General features: G+C 39.0%; 1 protein-coding gene across 1 annotated transcript in view; it reads left to right on the top strand.

The window, feature by feature from the left end:
- The first annotated feature begins 677 nt into the window (after positions 1 to 677).
- The window catches only part of SGCD (sarcoglycan delta), a 1,287,299-nt gene continuing 1,265,540 nt past the window's right edge, over positions 678 to 22,436 (top strand). The window contains exon 1 of the mRNA XM_027841884.1: positions 678 to 726. The gene's annotated coding sequence lies outside the window, so the exon portion shown is untranslated. The remainder of the gene's footprint in view (positions 727 to 22,436) is intronic.

Below are 22,436 nucleotides of genomic sequence, written 5' to 3'. Positions count from 1 at the left end.
CCTGGGAACGAAAAGGAGAAAACCCCGCTCTCCGGCCCCCGCCCTCCTTCCCCGCCTTCCTTTCTCCCTCCCTCCCTTCTTCTCTCCCTCCCTGCCTGCCTGCCTATCTGCCGGAAAGCACGATGCAGCGGCGCTCTGGGTAGGCGGCGGCCGGCGGGAGCGGACAGAGGTTTCTCCGCAGCTGTCAAGGCGTCCGGCTGCTCCCTCCGCCTGGGGCCTGGATTCAGGGGGCGGCCGGATCGCCAGCCCCCGGCTAGAAGCTCCAGGAGGGCTTGGGAGCCGGAGCCGCAGCCAGAGCCAGAGCCAGAGGGAAAGAGCGTCGGGTGCATCCAGTCGGGTGCTTAAAGTCCAAGGAGAGTTGGTGCTGCTGGGGTCGGTCACCCCCACCTCCCGCCCCGCTTCCCACCCAACTTCATTCCCGGTCCCTTCCTCCCTCCTCCTCTCCCCTCCTCCTCCCCCCATGCTGTGGCTTCGCTGACTCGTCCAGTGGAGGGATGTGCTCCCGGCCGGGCTGCGCGCTCGTTGCCTCTCCCCTCATGGGATTGCCTGCACAGAGAGGCTGGAGTTGGAGCGCTTAGCTCCCGCGGAGCAGGGAGAAGAACGGAGGGGGAGCAAAAATTAACACACAGACATACACAGAGAGACCCACACAGTCCTTCTGCTGCACTTGCTGCTGGCCCTCCAGTCCCGCGAGGGGGCGGCTCCGGCCGGCGCCCAGACCAAGGGGTGAGTAGCTCGCCGCCGCGCCCAGTTCCCCACTTTAGCGTGGGCACGGTCTCTCTAAAGTTGTCGGTTTGCCCCTTCCCGGGGAAGGGGTCCTGAGGCTTGGCCCGGCCTCCGAGAGGGCAACCCATTCTTGGGTTCGGGTCACTGGGGAAGTTGTGGCTTCCTGTGTCTGTGACTGGTAGTCTCGCGGAGCTCCAGCTCCACCAAAACCAGCCATCTGGCTTGGTTCCCAAGAGTTGTTCCCCCTCCCCCCTCGCGTCCCAATTCCGAGGCGGGTATCAGGGATAAAAGAGGAGCAAAGGGAGAGGGGCATACAGCGCACTGCTCATAGTCTCCTTATCACTAGATCTTGAAGCAGGGGTGCCCATGGCCGGCTGTTCTCCCATTGCAATTTGTCCGCAGGTTAGCAGGTGCAGAATGTAAGCGCTTAGAGATCTGCAGGGATGGCTGCTAGGGCGCGGGAGGAGGCCGCGTGCACTTCATTAAAGGAGCGTTGAGCAGCTTGAATATTAACAGCCGAGCGTGTGTGAGTGTGTATGCACTGGGGAGAGACCGGAGCGGCAGGAGGATACGCGCGAGAAATTATTCAGCTACAGGAATAGAAGACACATCCCTGAGCAGGCAACTCCAAAAAAATCCAAGACTTGGCAGGGAAAAAAGGGGATATCAGTGATAGCTCAGGGTTTGAGGATAGAAGGGTAGGATACACAGTGGCGCTGCAGCTGGACAGAGCTTGGAGAGGACTCTGGGCATCCAACAGGTGACTGCTGGACCCAGTCTCTTTGTGACTGGGCGCGGGGGAGGGAATCCTGTCGCTAACCCCCCTCCCCCGGGCTTTTTTGCTGCTACCGCTCCGGGGTATATCTCTAAACGCGCGGTAAGGAAATGCACTTTCTTTTCCCTGTGGTTTTATTAGCCCGTGCGACTCTGTATGTGTACGTGTACGTGTATGCTTATATGCATGTGATGTTTGTGTGTTTATGTGTGTATGAGTGCACGAGCGCCATCCAAATGCAGTTGCCTTGATGTCTCTTTGGAGAAACAAGTGAACTCTCTGTTGAGGCCCTCTTTGTGTCACTGATAGAGGATGTGACTGAACTTCAAGGCAATTGAGGCCCGGTTCAGAAAGGATGCTGCGGACTTAACTGATCCCTAGTTGTAGTGGGCTAGCTGCTGCCTCCCTCGGGAACGCAGGCACTAGCCTTGCCGGGTGACCCAGGCTCCCAGCCTTCCCAGAGCCTAAAGGCCTAATGCTACGCTAAGAGCCAAATCTTAAGGAAAGCTGAAGGGAATTCTTCTGTCTTGTTTTTCCTTTCATCTTTTCACCCAACAATTTTTGCAACTAGACCTTACCCGGCCCCTTGCTTCGAATCCCAAGAAACTTGCGTGCGTGTGTGTGTGTGTGTGTGTGTGTGTGTGTGTGTGTGTGTGATTTGTGCGTGAGGATAGCTCAGTTGGTTGCCTGAACAGATGGAGTTTGGTGAGAGATTAAGTTTTACTGCTCTAAGGTCGGGACGGAAAGTGAAAGCAGTTGGAAGGACAGACAGGACTCCTTACAGAGCTGTCTGCCTCCTCCAGTCAATATATGAATGAGAGGGAGCTATGGATTCAAGTTATGCTCCAACATTAAGTAGTTGACCATGGGCACATCACGGACTTCTCAGAGTTTCCGCATCTGTAATTTGTGGATAGTGAATCCTACCAGGAGGAGATAATAGATTTCAGCCGTGGGGAAGTACAAGGGACACAGAAATGCGCCGTACTGTCTCTCCTGCTCTTCAACCCGTTTTCCTTCCTGCTGCTTTTCTTTAATTTTGTCCTTCCAAGCCCTGCTTCCCTTTCCGCCAGCTCCTCTCCATATCGGAGCTGTTCCCACTCCCACACTGGAAAAAAGGCTCCGAGCTTGAGGTTCCAGACTAATGTTCGAATGATGTTGGCCCTTTGACTGGGAGCTGGTCCGCGGTATTAGCATGGGGCTCACGCGTTCATGGGAAACCGTGGCCGTTGTTGGTATCTTGTTGGCAAAGGGGCCCGGCGGGATCTGGCCACTGGTGGGAGTGGAGGAGCTGAGAGGAGGTTTGGGGGCCATGGATTGTGTGTCAAAAGGAAAGCTAGAGAGTGGGAAGAGATAGAGATCAAGACAGAGACAGATTGTGTGATTTTTAATTTGTATAAACCAAGTCGAGGTTTTGAAGAAGTGGACACAGTCCCTGCTCCCTGTGAGGCTAGTGACTGCTACTGTTTGCTTCACCAGAGAGTCTTGAATTACGCTGAAATTACCTACCCCATTTAGGACTGAAATTCATTGGCTAAGACAGGAATCGAAAGTTTAGCTCCTGGTAAATTTCACATATAGACAGGAATAATCCTTTTTCGCTGAATTTCTCTGAGTAAATGCGTAGCAGGTAAATACGCATTCGTTCATTGATTGATTCATTCATTCACCCACTCAAATATTCATTCACTCAACAAACATTTATCAAGCAACTACTGTGTCTGCACAGGGCTATGAGCTGGGTTGCTAGCGTTACAGTATGATATGGAAGAATGCATACATGATAACGTTGTAGAAATTTTTCCCTCTTCATTTGTTCTAACTTCCCCCTCCAACTGAGGTTCCATGATAGAGTGGAAAGAACACTAGCCTTGGAGTTGAGACCTGGGTTAGAAGGGAGCTCTGGTACCTCCCATCAGCATAAGTGAGTTTGGGCAAGTTATGTCACTTCTGTAAGCCTCAGTTTCCTCATCTGTAATATCTGTATAGTTATACCTGCACATCTTCCTCACATAGCTGATTGCTAGGAAATCCTTTAAGGGCTTTGCAAATGCAAGCTATCATTATTATTAGTTGTTGGATGTTTCCAAACAACTGCATTTTAAGCAGACTTCAGAGAACCCCTCTTCTCCTTCAAAGGTATATTATATGAAGTTTTACTTTAAAGGCAAAGGACCAGAGAAGCTGCTGAGCAGAAATCATCACTCACTCAATTCCATTAGCCAGTGGGCCCTGGAGCAAGGCAGTTGCTGGTTGGGGGTGTCATGAGGCTCCCTCTACTTGAGGGCACCTTTAATTCTCTTTATTTTCTGCCCTGGGTTCTTGTCATCATACAACTGTTGCAGCTTTGTCTTCTGATTGGATGGTTTATAATCAGAACTAGAGATTCAGGCTAGAGTAGAAAGAAGGCACCCCAGGTTTAGGTGTGCTGCCTGGATTTGACCACTATGGATTAGGAAATCTGTTGACTGTTATTTGAGAAGTGAACTGCACAGCAATCATGTAGGCATTTGTTAAATGATTTACTTCCTGCCCTGACAGAATCAAAGCATTCAGGAAGCACAAAGTGCTTCTTAACAGCCTTGGTGTTCCTATTTGTACAAATCATTGACACAAAGTGTCACTGGGAGGCAGGTTAGAGGGCAGTTGTGTCAAAAGCTACTTCAAGCAGAGCCCTCCTAGGTTAGTGGAGTCTCAGATAAGTAGTAGCAGGTGACACTCATGGATCTGACTGACACTTAAAAAATACGATTAAGAATTGTCCTCCTGGGTCCCCCATAATAACTGAATGACATGTTCTCCAGATAAAAAAGAAGTGACCCCTCCCCTTTCAGGATTTCACCAGTAGTCTGCTGAAATTTAATGTTGTGCTCTGCAAAATCTCGGGTATCATCTGATTTTTTTTATTGGAAAGTGGCTAAAGTTGTCAGACTTCTTATTTAGCCTACTGTTTTCTCATCTTTCCTTTGGAGATCCAAATTTATTTTTTGAGGCTGTGCTGCTTTTAACCTTGACCTTTTATTTGTAGATAGTAATTGAGCCCTGGGTACCTCTGTCAAGCTGCTGTCAGAGTTATACTATTTTTTTTTGTCTTGCTATCATTTGGGAATATGGAACATAAAGGTAGGAATTGCTGACACTCAGAGTGATCATATCTTTTACATATTGGACTTTCATTGCAGTTTCGATGGTAAAAGCCTATTTTTTTTCATCTGTGATGTAAGATTGATAGGAAGCATCATTCATTACCTTTTGGGGGGATTTTTTGGCGTATTCTGTTTTTTTTCCCCTTCTTTCCTTCCTTCCTTTTTTCTTTCTCTCCTCCCTCTCTTTCTTCCTCCCTTCCTTCATCCTTTTCTCACTTGCTTTATTCCTTCCTTCTTTCCACCCTCACTCCCTACTTCCTTTCCACCTTCTTTCCCTTGCTCCTCTAATTAAATGTATTAGATTGGATTGAAATGAGTGGTAAATTCCTTCTTCCAGTATAATTCTTTCCATCCTTTAAAGCTCAAATGTCATCTCCATCAGGAAACCTTCCCTGTTTGACCTTTCCCAAATCAGAAGTGGTATTTTCCTCCTTGGACTTTACATAGGATTTTATTTGTATTTCTCTCATGTACTTATCACGTTCTATTTTGTATTATAGTTATTTTGTGTGTGTCAAACTCCATGCTTCTCTATCTCCCATGGCATCCCCCCCATTAATCATTAAGCAACTAAAGGCAGTATGGTATGATAGAAAGGGTACTAAATAAGAGTTGCAGAGATCTTAGCTCTGCAACTTGCTACCTATATGACCTTGGACAAGTCTTTTAATCTTACAGGGTCTTAATTTTCTCATATGTAAAATGAAGCATTGGAGTGATGACCTCTACATCTCTGTCCTATTCTAAATTTATGTCTTTATGAAGACAGAATGTAATGCACTGCACATAATAAGCATTTTATAATTAAAAAACATTAAACCAACTAAGAATTAGGGGATTTTTGTGCAGTTTAAATTACTTTAATTCAAAATTATTTAATGTGGCCTTTCATTCTGAAGGGGGAGGTTAAATTGAAATTCAAAAAATGGGAACCTTAAATTGTAAGGTAAATGTATACCCAAAGAGCTAGAAAATAGAGAAAGATTATCTCATCTGAACCTCACTCCAACTCTGAGGTAAGTGCTATAGATTTTATTATCTTTTTTTTTACAGATAAGGAAACTGAGGCTTAGAGAGATTAAATAATTTGTGCAAAGTAAAGAAAACCAGGTTATGAACCCAATTTGTTTGACTCTAAAGCCATCTGTTTTCACTGTATTACAGTCTTGCAAATAGATGATTTTTACTTTTTTTGTATTATTGGATGATCTGAGCTCTCATGGATATGGGTACTCCCTCCAGTGGTACAGATTGCTATCCATTGGTTGGACACAGAAACACTCTTCTCCCCCCTCTAAAACCCACAAAATTAAGGACTTCAGAGGCACATAAGTATTTTTTTTACTTATTGTCTATTTTGATGCCCTCCGTGTGCCACTGAAAACACTGAAGTCCAAAGAATAGAAATAATTTTCTTAAGGTTATAGGCAGTGCCTAGATTTCTTTCATTTCTAGTGTAGTTTAGCTCACTGCTACTAACTTAAAAAGAAGGTAACTCCATGTTCTGCTATGAAAGGTTGGTAACTGTTCAAGTGTTCCTTGTACCTGACTGGCCTACCTCCTGCAAAATGCTAAACTTGAACTTAAACTGAGACAGATTGAGCTGTTCATGAGGATTTGCTGATGGGGCAAATTTCAGATGACAGGGAAATAGACAGAAGGGTGACTTTCCAAGTAATATGTTAATAGGGTCTCCTGGGTTCCTGGAATGCCAACCTATTTTTTTCCAGTGAGATTGCTTAAGGTTGTCATATCCTTGGCCTTTCTTTGAAGCCATTCAGTGTTGGATTTCAGGCAGGTTTCGAGAAATGTGAAAGTTTATTGACCCTTTTCATCATTCCTAATGCATCCTAGTAAGAACTCATGGAGTAGGGTCCTTGGCAAAGTTATAGATCAGACAAGGTTCCCCTATATTACTGAACAACTCTCTGTGTGTTTGATTAAAAAAATCACCTTGGGATCTTTCTACTCTTAGGGTGCTTTGGTGTATGACTAAATAGCTCAAGGCTTGCTCAGACCAAATATAGCCTCCAATGCTGGACTCTGCGCATTGCACTATGGAGTTGTTAACACGTAGATCTTTATCACATGGTGTCAATATTATGGAGATATTAAGACACAGATCATTGGTGCAGTATATTGTAAATGATCCTTTGGAAACATTATAATCAGTGCTGACAAGGCAACAGAAACTTCTTAATGTAGCACCTTCCCTGCATTCAAAGAGGTTTTGTAAATCATTATCAAAAGAGTGAAAGCAAATACTCACCAAGGAGAAGCCATAGAAAAGAAAAATGGGGCATTTTTATCATGAAATTAGGCCCTGTTTAATGTTAAAGAGCTGGGTGGATGGGTAGAGATAGGAAGGACTAGCCTACTAAGAAGACTTGAAGACAACCCTGGGCTATTTGAGAGAAGCACCAGCAAGGACACTTGTTCTTAAAATATCATTCTCATTAGCTTGTAACTGTGCTGAACATTTCATCATTAGAGATCAATTCCTTTAGATATAAAATGCTTTCTTATTTTCAGGAGACTACTATTAAAGTTAAACTACTTTGAATAGAGATATAAGGTGAATATCTTAGCAGAAATTTATCACATTACCCTCTGAAGCTAGCTTGATTGTGAAATTCTGAAAGAATGTGACCTAAGATGTTAATCTGTGTGGGACTCATGAAGACATTAAGGTTATAGAAGAGGAGTTCATTAAAAGGAGTTAGGTGCCTAAAGTTGAAGGGTGAAGGTTGAGCATGAAAAGGAATAACCAATTTTTTAGTTGGAGGTAATCAGTTAATCCCTAGGAATTTCTAGAATAGTACATGTTAATGGTACTTAAAGAGATAACCAAGAAATCTAAGTTGTATAATCTTTATGCTTTGTTATTTAGAAAGGCAGCTTAATATAGTAGAAAGAGTCCTGGATTTAAATCAAATATGAGTTCAAATTCCAATTTTTTTCACTTATCAGCTGCATGATCTTGGGAAAGTCTTTGTCCCTTATCTGGACATTTAGGCATTTGGACTAGGTGATCTTTAAGGTCCCTCTCAGCACTAAATCTAAGTCTAAATCTATACACACATATAAAACCGTACACAATGCCTATATGTATGTGGATATATGTGTGTGGATATATAGATACGTACATATATGTGTATAGAGTTAGATAGGAAGAGATAGAGATCCATAAAACCTTAGATCCGAAAGATACTTGAAAAGTCTTCTATTGCAGTGTAATTGACAGAGCACTTGATTTGGAAGTATAGAATTTGGCCAAAATAGTAGCTTTGTCCCTGTGGCTTTAAGTGGCCTTAATCTTCCAGGTGATCTTGGTTCCTTCATCTTCAAAATGAAGATCTAGGACCAATAGCCCTTTAAGCTTTAGATCCTAAGATTATCTTCATTTGACAGAAAAAGAAACTGATCAGCAGTTCTATCTAACCAGGACAAAATCAGAACCTTGTTTGCAGAGGCATGAGAGAGTATAGATTCATTTATGTGTTTCTTTCTCTCCTATTATATTTAAAGTTCCCTGAAAGTAGGGTCTACTCAATCCTCAGATGCCTTGAACAGAGTTGGTGCTTAATCAAAATTTGTTGAAGGAATCATAAATGAATGAATGGCTGTTTTTGAATTTCATTTGAATCTGATTTTACCTTCCTACAAAGGCGGGAAGGGAAGGCTGAAAGGTTAGATAAAGTTATAAAATGAGTTAGCCTGGGATTGAATTCCCTCAGGACTATTTGAGCTATTCAGATTCTCTAAGGACTGTCCTGCATAGAACATTTATTATTTTAGCAAATTCATTTCTAGTAAATAAATATTTATTAGGTGACTACTATGTATAACCATTTATTCAATGTTTATTTTGATTTTATACAAATTTCAGATAAGATACACTTTCTTCCTTTATACCTTTCCCCTCATGGTGTTCATAGTGAAGTAGGGTGATATGGGGCAAACACAAATAATTTTGATTCATAATATTCCATGATAAGTGCACTAGAGAACATTAGAACAGAATGCTATATGGAGGCTAGAGGAAAGTTCATTCCTAACAGTTGGGATTAGGAAAGGTCACATGGAGAAGGTATTACTTAAACTAGGCTTTAAAGTGAAACAGGAATTCAGCAGGCAGGAAGGTAGGGGGAGGGCAGCACAAGCATAAGGAGGGAGAGAATAGAAAAGTTAGATTGTCATATAGAATGTGTGGAGGGGAGTAAAAAGTTAAATGCTTCTTTAGAAGCCAGAAAAGGAAGATTGGCATCAACCTGAGGAGGACCTTCAATACATTTTGAATTTTAGTTGAAATTGGCTTTTCAATAGGTGGGGATGAATTTGCATTGGGTCATCTCATTCATCCCTTTCTCCTGAAGAGTGTGTAATTACAAGATGGTTGACAGGAGTGGGGTGATGTGTGTGTTACCATTTGTGACCATGAAGGCAATCCCATCTCATTGTGATCTAGCCCTTGGTTGTGACCTTGTCCTCATTAGCAAGGGCATCTAACAACTGAGAGCCATTTGGATTTTCCTTATAAACCCAAATACCAGAAAACTTTAGTGTCATTCCTGGTTTTAGAAAAAGTTCATCTTTGTTTTCGGTGTGTTATTTTTATCAAACAGTTTGTACCCAGTTATTAACCTAATCCTTAATCATAGTACATACATTTTAACCTTGTCTTGCCTTCTCCCCATGTTTTCTTTTTAAATTATAAATTTATTTATTTTTACATGAATTTGAAATCTGTCTTTCCACTATCTACCCCAATGAAACAACAACAAAAAGAAAATAAACCCTCATCTTAAAAATATATTCCCTCATTAGTCATGTTTGAAAATGTTTGACTCTTTCTGCCTTTTGTAGGACATAAGTAGCATGTTTCATATTCAGTCTTCTAGACTTTTGGTTTTGCATTAATCACAGTTTTTAAGTTTATCAAAGTTGTTTTTCCCCTCTATAATCTGTCACTGTATAAATTGTTCCAGTTTTGCTCTCTTCATTCTGCATTATTTCATAGAAATTTTCTCAGTTTCCTCTGAAACTGTATATTTTGTTATTCTTATGGCATAATAATACTCCAATGCATTCAAATACCATAATTTGTTTAGTCATTCTCCAATGAGATACTTCCTTAGTTTCTGATTTTTGACTCCTATAAAAAGAACTGCTATAAATATTTTTGCATTTAGAGAGCCTTTTCCTCCTTCTTTGATCTCTTTGGCCTTATAGTGTTCTAGTTAAATTAAAAAAGTATCCACCATTTAAGAACCTTATGAACACTGTTCCAAAGTGATTTTCAGAATGACTGGACCATTCTACAGCTCCACCAACAGTACATTACTGTGACTTTTTCCCATAGTCTCTCCAACATTTGCCAATTTCATTCCTTTTTAATCTTTGTCAGTCTAATGGATATGATATCAAAAGCAACATTTTTCATATAATTGTTGATAGCTTGAATTGTTTCCCATGAAAACTGACAGTTCCTATCCTTTATCTATTGCTACCCATATTACTTTCAGTCACCAACAGGATAGTAAGATTTAGAGCTAAATAGAAACTTTGAGATAATCTGTCCAACCATTTCATTTTACAAATGGGGAAACTGAGGTCCAGAAGAATAAAGTAACTTGCTCAAGCTTACACAAGACGTAAGTAGTAGGAGTCAAATGAGATATAATATTCTAACCCAGTCTTCCTCTTTTTCTAAGTCCCGTGCTTTTTCTACTGTATTCATGATGAAGTAATTTTCAAAAATGTGTATTGGTGATTGTAATAAAGTGATCAAATTGGGGGGAGTTTAAAGTCCTAATGTCCCTTATCTTTGAGTTGGAAAGATTGAAACTGGAAGACTGGAAGGGTCCATAGAAATGATGTAGCCCATTCACTTAATTTTACAGATGAAAAAACTGAAATCCAAGATAGTGAAATAATTAGCTCAATACTCCATATTGTTTTTTGTGCCAGAGCTAGGCATAAGGCCCTTGTTTGCTGACTCCTGTTTATGTCTCTTGACAGTTGAATCCAATATATTTAACCAAAGAAGTAGCATCATGATATAGCAAACTCATTTGGTTTTATACCTTAAATGTAGTCTATTTGGGCCAAGTTCCCATTTACACATGTCTGAGTTAATGGTTCTTTTGCTTTTTCTGCCAAGAATCACTTTTGGCCCTGGTGGCTATTTTGATAGCATTAGTAGTAGAAAAAAAAATCTATGCCAGACATAAAATACATTGATTATAATCCTTCCTCCACTTTTTTTCTGCTTTACTTCACTCACTGGATGGCACATTGTATCTATGCCACTTTCCTCTTCTATAGAAGTATGTGTCTGTGTGTGTGTGGGGGGTGATGACTCATGTTTGAGACAGTTTTATGGAAGTGTCAAACATGGAACCAAATTCCATGTTGAATCCTCAAAGATTTTCTATTGAATAATGTGAAAATTGTGACCAGAGGGCAGAATTTTGACTCTCTATATCTAGGCTTGTTCTTTTGTTATATTTGAGAGGAGAAAAAAGAATGGTGAAGCCAGGGAGCTTGAAGCCATATGAGGATGTCTCTAAGGTCCCTTCTATCTCTAGGCCCTGTGATCCATGGCAGGGGATTCCCTGTGTCATCAGATGACAAAATGAAAGGCAACTTTCAAATGTTTTTTTTTTTGGAGATTCAGAAATTCTGCAACTTTTCTCTTTACTTCCATTCCTAGTGATAATACATCATATTGGAAAGGGCTGTTTTAATGCTACTATAGAGGTGTGCAGTAAAAATGAAATATTACATTTGATCTATCCCAGCAGGTGCTGTCTCATAGGTTTTCAGAAAGGAATGCTGCTATTATATTATTGTCTTGCACTTTCCTTCTAAATTACAGGGAAATGGATTGTCTTTTAGTGGATCTGGGATTTTTCCATGAGATGTTTGGGGCTGAAGCCCTTCCTAGCTTGAGGGAAAATCATGGAATGTGAATTTTTCAGTCTGGTAATAGAAAAAAAAATAGGGGGAACATCTGAAAGCCATTTGGAGCAAATAGTGCGTATGTCTTTCTGATTGAATGGCAGACAACTAGACAAACTCAAGTGACACTATGGAAGGAACAAGAATCTAATTCCCAAACTGGGTGTTTTGTATCAGTAATTGCAGTAATTATACATTTTCTGTGTGATCAATACTGTAGATTTAAAAAGAAATCTTTCAGAGAAAATGCCAAAGTAAAATTTAAGTATACTTCAGAGGATATGCTATCTCATTGGTATAGTACAGTGTATATCTCCATGCCTTAGTGGTTTTCATGGGTGGATACGACTAAAATAACTCATCATCCGGATGCTAACCCTTTCACCATAGTCCCTAGGAAAAAAATATTATAATGATCCTCCCTGAACAATGACAACTAGTATGATTTTTCTCGAAGTGATATGGACTATATACTTTACAAGGGTCTTATGCTGATAAGGGTGATTTTGTGGTTCCATGGGCTATGCCAACAGGTCATGAGCCCTGGACATCACCTATCTGTCTGGAAAAGGTTTGAATACAAACAGCAGTGAACTGAATGTCTTTTGCCTAGCTAAATTCAGAGAGACCTATCACCACATTGGTTTCAGGGTGATAATTTTACTTTTTGGTCTCAGCAGCTCACAAAGACATTCTAAGATTCAGGGAGGTAGTACTTTGCATCAGTGAAGGGGAAATCCCAAGCACTTAATCACATGTCTTTGAAGTATAAAAGTTATGCCCTCAAATAACCAATCATCTTAAACTTGGGTAGGAGCCTTCTAAATCACCTTTTTTACTCATTATAATAAAAGTTTGTGTTTTTATCAGGTGTGTGTACAGGTATTTTATAGAAAAGAAACCCCACATATTCACCAAGGAAGTCAAAGATAGAAAATAGAAAAATCATAGAGATGTATATACATGACATGTGTGTAGGCATATATATATATATATATATAAATATATATATATATATATATATAAATATATATATATATACACACCCCTACACATATGTATACATACACATAAACAAACATGCTCCTTGGGAGCAACAACTGCCTTTTACCTTTCTTTGTATTCTCAGTACTTACTATGGTTCCTGGCACATAGTAGGCACTTAATAAATACTTGTTGACTTGACTTGAATATATCTCTGTATCTATCTATGAAAATATTTACAGCAGCACCATTTGTAGTAGCAAAGAACTGAAAAACAGGTAGATGACTATCATATGAGAAATGGCGAGATAAGTTATGGTAGATGAATGTAACAGGATATTATTGTACCATAAGAAATGATGAATGTGATGAATTAAAAGAAACATGGGAAGATTTACGTGAACTGATGCAAAGTGAAGTAAGCAGAGACAGGAAAACTATAATCACAACTTAGAAAACCCAAAATGAAACTAAATAGTGTGCAATCATAATATCAAATGTTGATTCCAAAGAAGAGATGAAAAAAAACATTCTTTCCTCTAGTCTTTGCACTAGTGAAGTATGGGTGCGGAACGATATTGCCAAATGTTTTGTTTTTCTGAACTGCTTTTTTTCCCTCTATTTCTTTTAAATCTTTGTTGCAAGGGATAGTTCTCTGAATAGGAGTGTGGAAGGGATATTTTTGGAAATAAAAGTCATATAAGAACAATAGATATCAATGACTATTTTAAAGGGCAAAAAGTAGAGCTCCAGAATAGATTTGCAACACATGCACATTTAGTGAAGAAGACCACTTTTTCTTTCTTTTTGTTCCCTACCAGGGTTTCTGACTGTCTGAGTGTCACTCAGCATCAAGCCAGCCACTGATGGTTTTAACTGGTGGTTAAGTCCTGCTGGGTGACCTGATTCTGACTGACAGCCCAGCATGCCTGTGGTGGGGCTCTCAAGACCCATGAACGGTATTGACTTGTCTTCTCTCCCTCCCTGCCAATACAGTACAGGCAGTCTCTACCCAGTTGATTGGAGATAGGAAGTCTGAGCTCCTGTTCTGCAAACTTGATAACAAGAGTGGATGCTTTTGAATTCTCAGACTGCTTTAAAGTAAAGTCTTTACCACCTTTGAAGTAACCATGGAAAAGGAAGAGAATTTTCCAGGTTGGTTTCAAATGGTGTCAATTGGACAATGCCCTGTAGTAACTCAACTAAAGTTCTCCAAGTGCATTGTTAATGTTCGTGTTACCTGAACCACGAAAAGCCAGCATTTCATATGTAAGGGAGGCTACCTGGTGTATTGGAAAGAATATTGAATTTGGAGTCAGAGGGTCTGGGTTCAAATCCTTGTTCTGCTACTGATTGCCTCTGTGATTCATGTTTGTGTTCATGTTTCCTCATTTAAAAAAGGGACTAGATGATCTTTAAGGCCCCTTCCAGGTCTCAATTGATCAAATAATCTTAATTTACAGGTAAAAACTATGAAGGACAAAGATAATTTTGTCTATGGTACTCCATGCATATCCGTGGAATTGGAAACCATGGCACAGTAGAAAGAGCATTGACTGTCAAGGAAGAGGACATGGATTCAAATCGCACCTTGCTACTTAGTACCTGTCTGGCTTTAGGCAGATCAGTTTATCATTCAGACTCTCAGTTTCCTCTTCTGTAAAATGAAGGTGTTGGGTTAGACTGCCACTGAGGTTTATTCCAGCTCTGGACCTATGGTACTATGAACTTCAATCTTTGAATCTAAGTAACTCAGTTTAAAAGAGCCTGAGGACAATTTTTCTTCCTTAATTATCCAACTACATAATTTTCATCATCAGTGTCACCATCATCATCATCATCATCATCATCATCATCATCAAACATCACTAACTGCTTACAATGTTGGAGGCACCATACTAAGACATGGGGATACAAAGTACACCTATATACACGTGTGTATGTGTACACACATATATATGTATAAAATCTTGAGATACCTTATATGTGTGTGCATTAACTAAAGTCCTACATAATGGCTCACCATATATATGAATATGTGTACATGTATCTATACATGGTAACAGTATCTATATCTATCTATACTGGTATACTAGTATCAATACTGGTAAGAGCAATGGATATCTATACATACGTGGGTATATGTGGGTGAGAGCACTGGATTTAGAGTCAGGAAGGTCTGAATTCAGATCATGCTTCAGAAAATTACTAGCTGTGTGACCCTCTACTGTCACCTAAACTCTCTCAGTCTCATTTTCCTCATCTGTAACATGGAAAGAATAGTAGTACCTACTACCCAGAGCTATTGTGAGGATCTAATGAGATAACACATGTACGGCACTTTGCAAACCTTTAAATGTTATATACATGCTGCTTATCCACCTATGTATTCTCTGTCTCTCTCCATCTCTGTTTCTCTCTGTCTCTCTCTCTCTTTCTCTCTCTCTCTGTCTCTCTCTCACACACACACAGACACATTAGTATTTTAGTGAATTGGATGTAATCTCAGAAAGAAATCAGTAGCAGGTTATGGGGTGGGAGTAGGTCCTTGAAAAAGGCCTTTTGCAGAGATGGTATTTCAACTGAGTCTTGAAGGTAGGTAGGGGAGTCAGGAGGTAAGGAGGGAGACAATTTCAGGCATGGGGGGACAGCAGTGAAAAGGAGCAAGGTGTCAGCAGATGGAGTCTCATGTGAGAGGAACATGGTCAATTTCTTTGGATTAGAACATATAAAGAGGAGTGAAGTGTAAAAATACTGGAGAGGTAGGAGTGAGGAGGTTGCAAAAGCCATTCAGAGGAATTTATATATATACTGTATGTCTGCTTTTGCACATGAGTGCACACATGTATGTGGCAGAAACATGTTGAACCCAGTAAAACCTATGTTTGTTTTATTGTAATAATAATTATTTGCAAAGACATTCACACCATCACAAATAGCGTCAGTTAGCCTGTGCCATGCCTATTCTTTCTTGAAATCAGCTTCTCTGACCTATCTACCTATTAAAATTTTGTTTTTCTTTCAAGGCTCAGCTGGTCTCATCTTGCTCCTTTTAAACTCCATATCCTTAACTTGGAATTTTTCATGTATCTTCTTTTTTTTTAGTTATGTTTTTATATGTATGTCTTATCTAACTAAATAGACTGAAGCTTTATAGGGCAGGGACTATTTCTTATACTGTTTCTTATCCTGTACATGGCCTATCTCCTAATAGGCATACAAGAAATCTTTGTTGAATGAATATCTGCTTTATTATGAAAAGCATAGCATCTGCTAGGGAGAGAGATTGAATTTCCTTTCTGCCTACCCTCCTCCACCCCCAACTTCATTCATCTTTCTAATATACTCATTTTAAATAACATAGCTAGTTTTCTTATGTCATCATCTTAGTCACAACATTTTTTTTTAAAATATTTAATATCTTAAAGGCAATGGCAAACAAAGTCATCAGGGAGAGGTTGTTGTTTTTCGTCCTTCATTCTCGAAAGAGGACAAAGGACATCAGGAGGGTGATGTTTTGACTTGCTGGTGAACTGGATTTAAGTGAGACAGGGCTGTGAAGAGTCATGGGCCTCACTCTCTCCTCTAGACTCATGAGTCCAGTGGCAAGACACAGGTCAGGTAGACTGGTGATGGCCCTGGATAAAGTAGGAGACAGTGGCCTTCTTAAGCTAAGGTTTTTCCCGGTTCTCAGTTTGTCTGAGGCACAAACATTCAGTGATTAAAGTCTAGCTAAGAATTAAGGCAAAAGATGGCCTAGTTTGACTTCACGAAAGAATCAGTCTAGGAGGAGAATACCCTCAGAGTTTCAGGTTGAAGTATGGTAAGAATAAAAGATTAGCTGGTCGTATGGTGAGGATTCAAGATGGTATAGGAGGGCAGCCAACATACCTCCCCCTCTGGTGTTTTTATGATATCAAGAGAAACAGAGAAAGGCCTCTAGTATATTGGGTGTACCCCTTGTGGCAAACTTATGGGAAGACATGGACAAAATGGCAGGCATGGACAGTTTGTAATTTGCCTCATTGGAGAAAACATCCAAATTGATATCAAAGGTCAGATGGAATTGAATATTTTAACTACAGATAATAAGTGCAATCAGTTATTTTCTATATGCCACTTACTACCTGTGGGATTATAAGCTAGTCATATAACTACTTTCAGCCTCAGTATCTTCATTTCCAAAGTAAGGGGACTGGACTATATGACCCCTAAGACTTCTTCCAGCTCTATGTTTTTTTGCAATCTATGGACTTTGATACTCTAAATGCTCCTTTAACTCATTAGTGAAGGGGATTCTCTCCATAGATGTAGCTTGCATACATGTCACTTTTTCTCATCCTATATGTTTTTACATCTGTCTCTTACCATAAATCCTCTATCAAGCATAGTTGGGACCTTACAAGCTGTTTTTTTTCTTTGGAGCTAGAAGGTATCCATGTGGGTAATCATTAATTTATTAGAGTTATCCCCTGGCTCACTGGTTTTCATGTACAACAGAATTTTGGACCACTGACTTATAAGTCAGTGATAGTAGACATACCTGCATTTTGAGGAAGGCTTCATCACGCTGGGTTATAGACTTATTTGTGTGGAATAAAACTATCATTTGTATCCAAAGGCATAAATTTGGGGGTAGCACAAACCATTAAAAAAAGTTTTACTGGTGCCTTTTGTTTTTATATCACATTCAATTCCAAATACACTTAATTATCTCACACCTATTGAACTCTCCCTGGATACATAGGGAAAAAGAAAGATAAACATGAATCAAAACAGTGAGTGTATCTGAGAGGGAATAATACCTTCTTCATTTGTTAGCTCCCCACCCCCACCCCTACCACCACTGAGAAGGGGAATTATGTTTTTATCACCTATTCTCCAGTAGCCACTACCATTTCCGAACACTTATACAAGTTGGCAAATAGGTAATTTAAAAACTCACTGGACTTTGGCCAGAGATATTTGTAGATGGTGATATTTTTATATTCCATGAATCACTACAACAACTATTTTTGAAGCCTACTAGAAACTTGTAGACTAACATTTTCCAATTTTTAAACTTCACAATGTTTATTACTGTAAACAGAAAATCCAAAGAGAAGACTTACTGTCTGAGATGGTATCTAATGATTGAAATGTCCTGAAGATATTTCTACTGAATTAGACAAAATTTTAACAAGATGAATATCTTCTAAATGATTATAGAAAGATTATAATTACAGAAATTATAATGAAAAAATGTAGCCAGTGTCTTCAGACATAGTTTTAGAAAAAATCATTGGGCTATTCCTGCATTTATTGCTATTAGGATAAAAGAAAAGATCAGCAGTTCTGTTTAGCTCTTCTTCAATAGCAAAATTACCAGGGAAAGAGCCCTTTCCCCCCCGTGTATTTGGTCTGCCTGCTTTAAGCCAGTGAAGCCATGATAATATGATAAACTGGCCTGCGCATTCAATCTTATCTCATCAAGACTGCACAAGAACTGACACTTTCCTATAATATGGCTTGATGCTCTGATTGCAAATTGGTCCTGAGTAGCTAAACTGTTTTGCAATTTCGGTCACAGAGAAGCTGTACTTGCATTCTACATAGAGTCATTAGTGGTGCTACTGTTTTGAGGCATGCATGGGAAATCTATTTCTTGTTCTATCCTCTTGTTTAATAGCATAATATAGAGGGAAATTCTTTTTCTATGAAACAAATGCAATTCATTATGCACAACACAAAGAACAGGATCTTTTTTCCCATACAAAAGTTGAGTTAGTCCTTTTTAACCCAGCTAGTGGCCAATAGCCAATAATTTTGGAAAGGAGAAATTTCTTCTTGGAATGCAGCTTTGCATTTCTGTCTCTCTCTCTCTCTCTCTCTCTCTCTCTCTCTCTCTCTCTCTGTGTGTGTGTGTGTGTGTGTGTGTGTGTGTGTGTATTTCCATTTTGCTTGAGGAAATGATTATGACTTAAAATCAGTCAGTTGATCACTAAATATAAATATCAAGTGTGGGTGTAATGAACACCTCTTATCTGCCCAGGATGATGCTATACAAGGAGGAGGGGTACAAGGGGGTTCTTGCCCTCAAGGAACTTATAGTACAGTAAGGCAAAACTAACACACACAGAAGGGAGAATGATAAATATTATATTAATGATAATAGCATTTCTGTAGAATTTTAACATTTATAATGTTCTTTCCTCACAGCCCTACAGTTAAAAGTATTTCCATTTTACAAATAATGAATTTGAGTCTAAAAGAGGTTAAATCAATCAAGAAGAAGCATTTTAAGTGCCTATTTGGCATTGTGCTAGGCCCATGGGATACAGATATAAAAATGTAAAATTCTCTACCCTCAAAGAGCCCATCTCACTAGAGAGTGGTAATACATATTAGAGGATATTGGCCAAAGAAAAGAACTTTGGTTGAGAATTTGCAGGGATTTTGAATGGAACCATAAGGCAATGATCACTCTACCCATTCTCGTAGCAATGGTATTAGTGAATTGATTACTATTCCCTAAGCAAAAGGTGAAAAGAAGAAGGAAAGATAGAGATAGTGGGGTAGGTGCATATTTAGTGGCAGGGAAGATGGCAAGATACATGGTCAACTAGACTTAGATGTTGTGGTGGACAGCAGGATGAAAGAAAGCATGGTTTGGGATTCTGAGGCCAGCTAAATATAAGAGGCTTAGGTGAGAATTGACACATTCACTTTTATATCCAGGTATCTCAATCCCAGGGTGAATCCCAAAGCCAAATGGATAACTTGCTCATAGTCATACAGCTAATAAATATCAGAGCCAAAAGATATGGGATCTAGTTGAAGCTAGACAGCTTCGCCTTCAGTTTCCTGTTCTTGTCAGTACACCACACAGCATAGAGTAGTTCAATCATTTATGCATTCACCATTGGGAACAACCATTTTCTCCATCTCATTTACAATATCATAAAAGACATTGTTAAATGCCTTTCTGGAAATCAGATACACTAAGTGCATACCATTCTCCATTACTATCATTATAGTAACTCATCCAAAAAGGAAATTAGGTTAATTTGAGATGATTTTTTTTAAAGGAACAGCCCTGACTGGCTCTTAGTGATCACTGGTTTTTAATATTAACTATTTCAAACTATTACTCTTGGTCTGATAGAATCCACCAATTTCCTAATTTAAAAAGGTGAAATTACTTCAATAAATTCAATTCAATTCAACTTGACAAATCTACTTTTTTACATGCCTCCTATATGGAAGACAATGTATTTCTATTTTTATATCTTACTCTGAAAAGGAGAACACCAAAGCCTTACAACATAAGTTAAAAATAAATCTATAACAGGTCTAATGATTATCAATGCCTTCTTTGTTGAATATAACTTAGCTATAGTCACATAGTGTGAAAAAATGAATATACAGATATACTGTAAATAGCAATGATATTTTTATATGAGTTAGCAAATTAATAGATTCTATGTGGGAGGATTGTTCTCAGAATGTACAGTAAGTTAGTACATTAGTCATTCCTTTGCATCTTCATTTCTTTATAGGAAAGATAGAACATAGGAAAGACCAAAGAGATTCATCAACTGGGATATTCCAAATATAATTTTTACTATATATGACAGATCCTAAGTAAGAGAAGTCATTCCAGAGAGAAATATTTTTATTTTGAGACAATTGTGCTTGTCCTTGCTTAATTGTGTAGGAGGAACTCAGGATGTATAAAGCCTCTTATAATTTATATTCATTTTATAATATAGAAAGTAACATACCATCTCATTTGTTCCTCCTAGCAACCTTAAGTAGTAGTCAATGCAGGTATTTTTTCCCATTTTACAGATGGGGAGACTAATGTTCAGACACTTAAATTGCCATAGCTAGTCAGTGGCACAGTTGGAATTTGTGGCTTGGTCTTCTGATTCCAAATTCAGTGCAGTCTTCATTACACTGCCATCTTCTTAAAATGACAGTTTTCCAAGAAAAGATTATTATATCCCAAGATATATACAATGCATTGTGGAAATAGAGGGTCTATGCATAGTGGGGTGACTTTAAAAAATAGAGCTTTAAATGGGAAGTGGCATATTCTGAGACTGCTGTGAAGTCTTTGGGGGTGGGAATCTTTCCCCATGTGGTAATTTTATTTTGATTATGGTTTTAAAAGTATTTTATTAATGCTGTTTGACTTTTACAGCACAATCATTTCCCAAAATATTGCCTCACCCCCATTGAACCCCTTGTTACAATGAAAAACAGGTAAACAAAACTGATTGTAAGCATTACCACATTGGGACAGCTATGTGTCACAGTGGATAGAACACTGGTCCTGAAGTCAGGAGGACCTGAGTTCAAATCCGGCCTCAGACCAAATACTTGACACTTACTAGCTGTGTGACCCTGGGCAAGTCACTTAAACCCAATTGCCTAAAAAAAATTTTAAAAAGTGACCACAACTGACAGTATATGATCTATATTGTAGTCCTCCATATTTCTACCAAGAGAAAGGATGAGTGTTTCATCACAGATGCTGTTCTAGAGGTCACTGCAATGAATCTGAGTCCAGTTGTCTTTTCCAGTTGCTTTTGTTTCCTGTGGCATATTCTTTGGAAAGTTAAAATAATAAATTCTGCCTTGGTTCTTTGGACTAATGTGACATTTCTTTACTCTATATCCCTTAGCACTTATGTATATAGTTTGGACTACAGGGTGTTTCAGGAAAATATGTGCATGACTCGGTAATCACTATATTTATTTGTATTGAAAATTATGGATTATAACACAGTATAAACAAGTGCTCACAGCTTTTATGCGCTCATGAGAACAGTGTGTGACATACTAACATGTACATTTGTTTCTACTTTTTGTATTAGACTCAGCTATGTTCTAAGTACAAAACACCTTGGTCTCAAACTTGGTGTATAATTCAAAAATGGTTATCAATGCAGATGGATTTATTTTTTGGAGAGACATATTTGACACCTCTGCATCTAGTAATATCTTACATCTTCTAACATTAAAACTTTAACAACCTATTGTCAATTACATAATTCAGCTAGTTTGAATATCTTCTTTTTAAAACTCCATATCACTCTTAGTACAATTATATCATATAGTAAATATACATCCTTACCAACTAGTGGTTTTATTACCCAATAGGATTATAACACTTGTGCCAATATTTGTAAATGTCTTATCAATATTCAATATATATATATATATCAATGTCATATACGTGTATATGTGTATGTGTGATATGAGTATATACATATCACATACACATACACACTTTCTCACTGAAACAGTTTATTAGGTTGTACTTTGTTCATAAGTTTGATTTAGTTGGTGTGGGAACCGGCTGGTATGCAATTCTTTCCATCCATGCAGATCAATAACTGATCTGTAATTTACAGTCTTAGAGAGCTACTTGGGGGGGGGGCACTGAGACATTAAATGTATTTGTGTATTAGCTATTATGTATAAAGAGGCAGGACCTGAACCCCGGTCTTTATGATTCTAAGACTCATCCACTATCCAGTAAGGAATGCTGACTCACACTGGTTTCTGTATTATTTAAAAAAATGTCCTCATTTTATCATGAATGCCATATTTTCTTCACCAAACAGTTATAGGATCTTGATGAGATGGTTTCCCTCTCTGAGTCTTAATTTCCTCAACTGTATATAGAGAGGGTTGAACTAGAGGAGCTCTAAGTTCTCTTTCCTGGAATAATATTTTATGATTATGGTTCCAAATTTCAAAGTCATTAATAGCTGAAACTTTTTTTTTAATATTACTCCCCCCTCAACACACACACACACACACACACACACACACACACACACACACACACA

This window comes from Vombatus ursinus, unplaced genomic scaffold (assembly GCF_900497805.2).
Source record: "Vombatus ursinus unplaced genomic scaffold, bare-nosed wombat genome assembly UNPS02014863.1, whole genome shotgun sequence".
Taxonomy (NCBI): domain Eukaryota; kingdom Metazoa; phylum Chordata; class Mammalia; order Diprotodontia; family Vombatidae; genus Vombatus; species Vombatus ursinus.
This window is presented reverse-complemented; position numbering and strand designations above follow the sequence as displayed.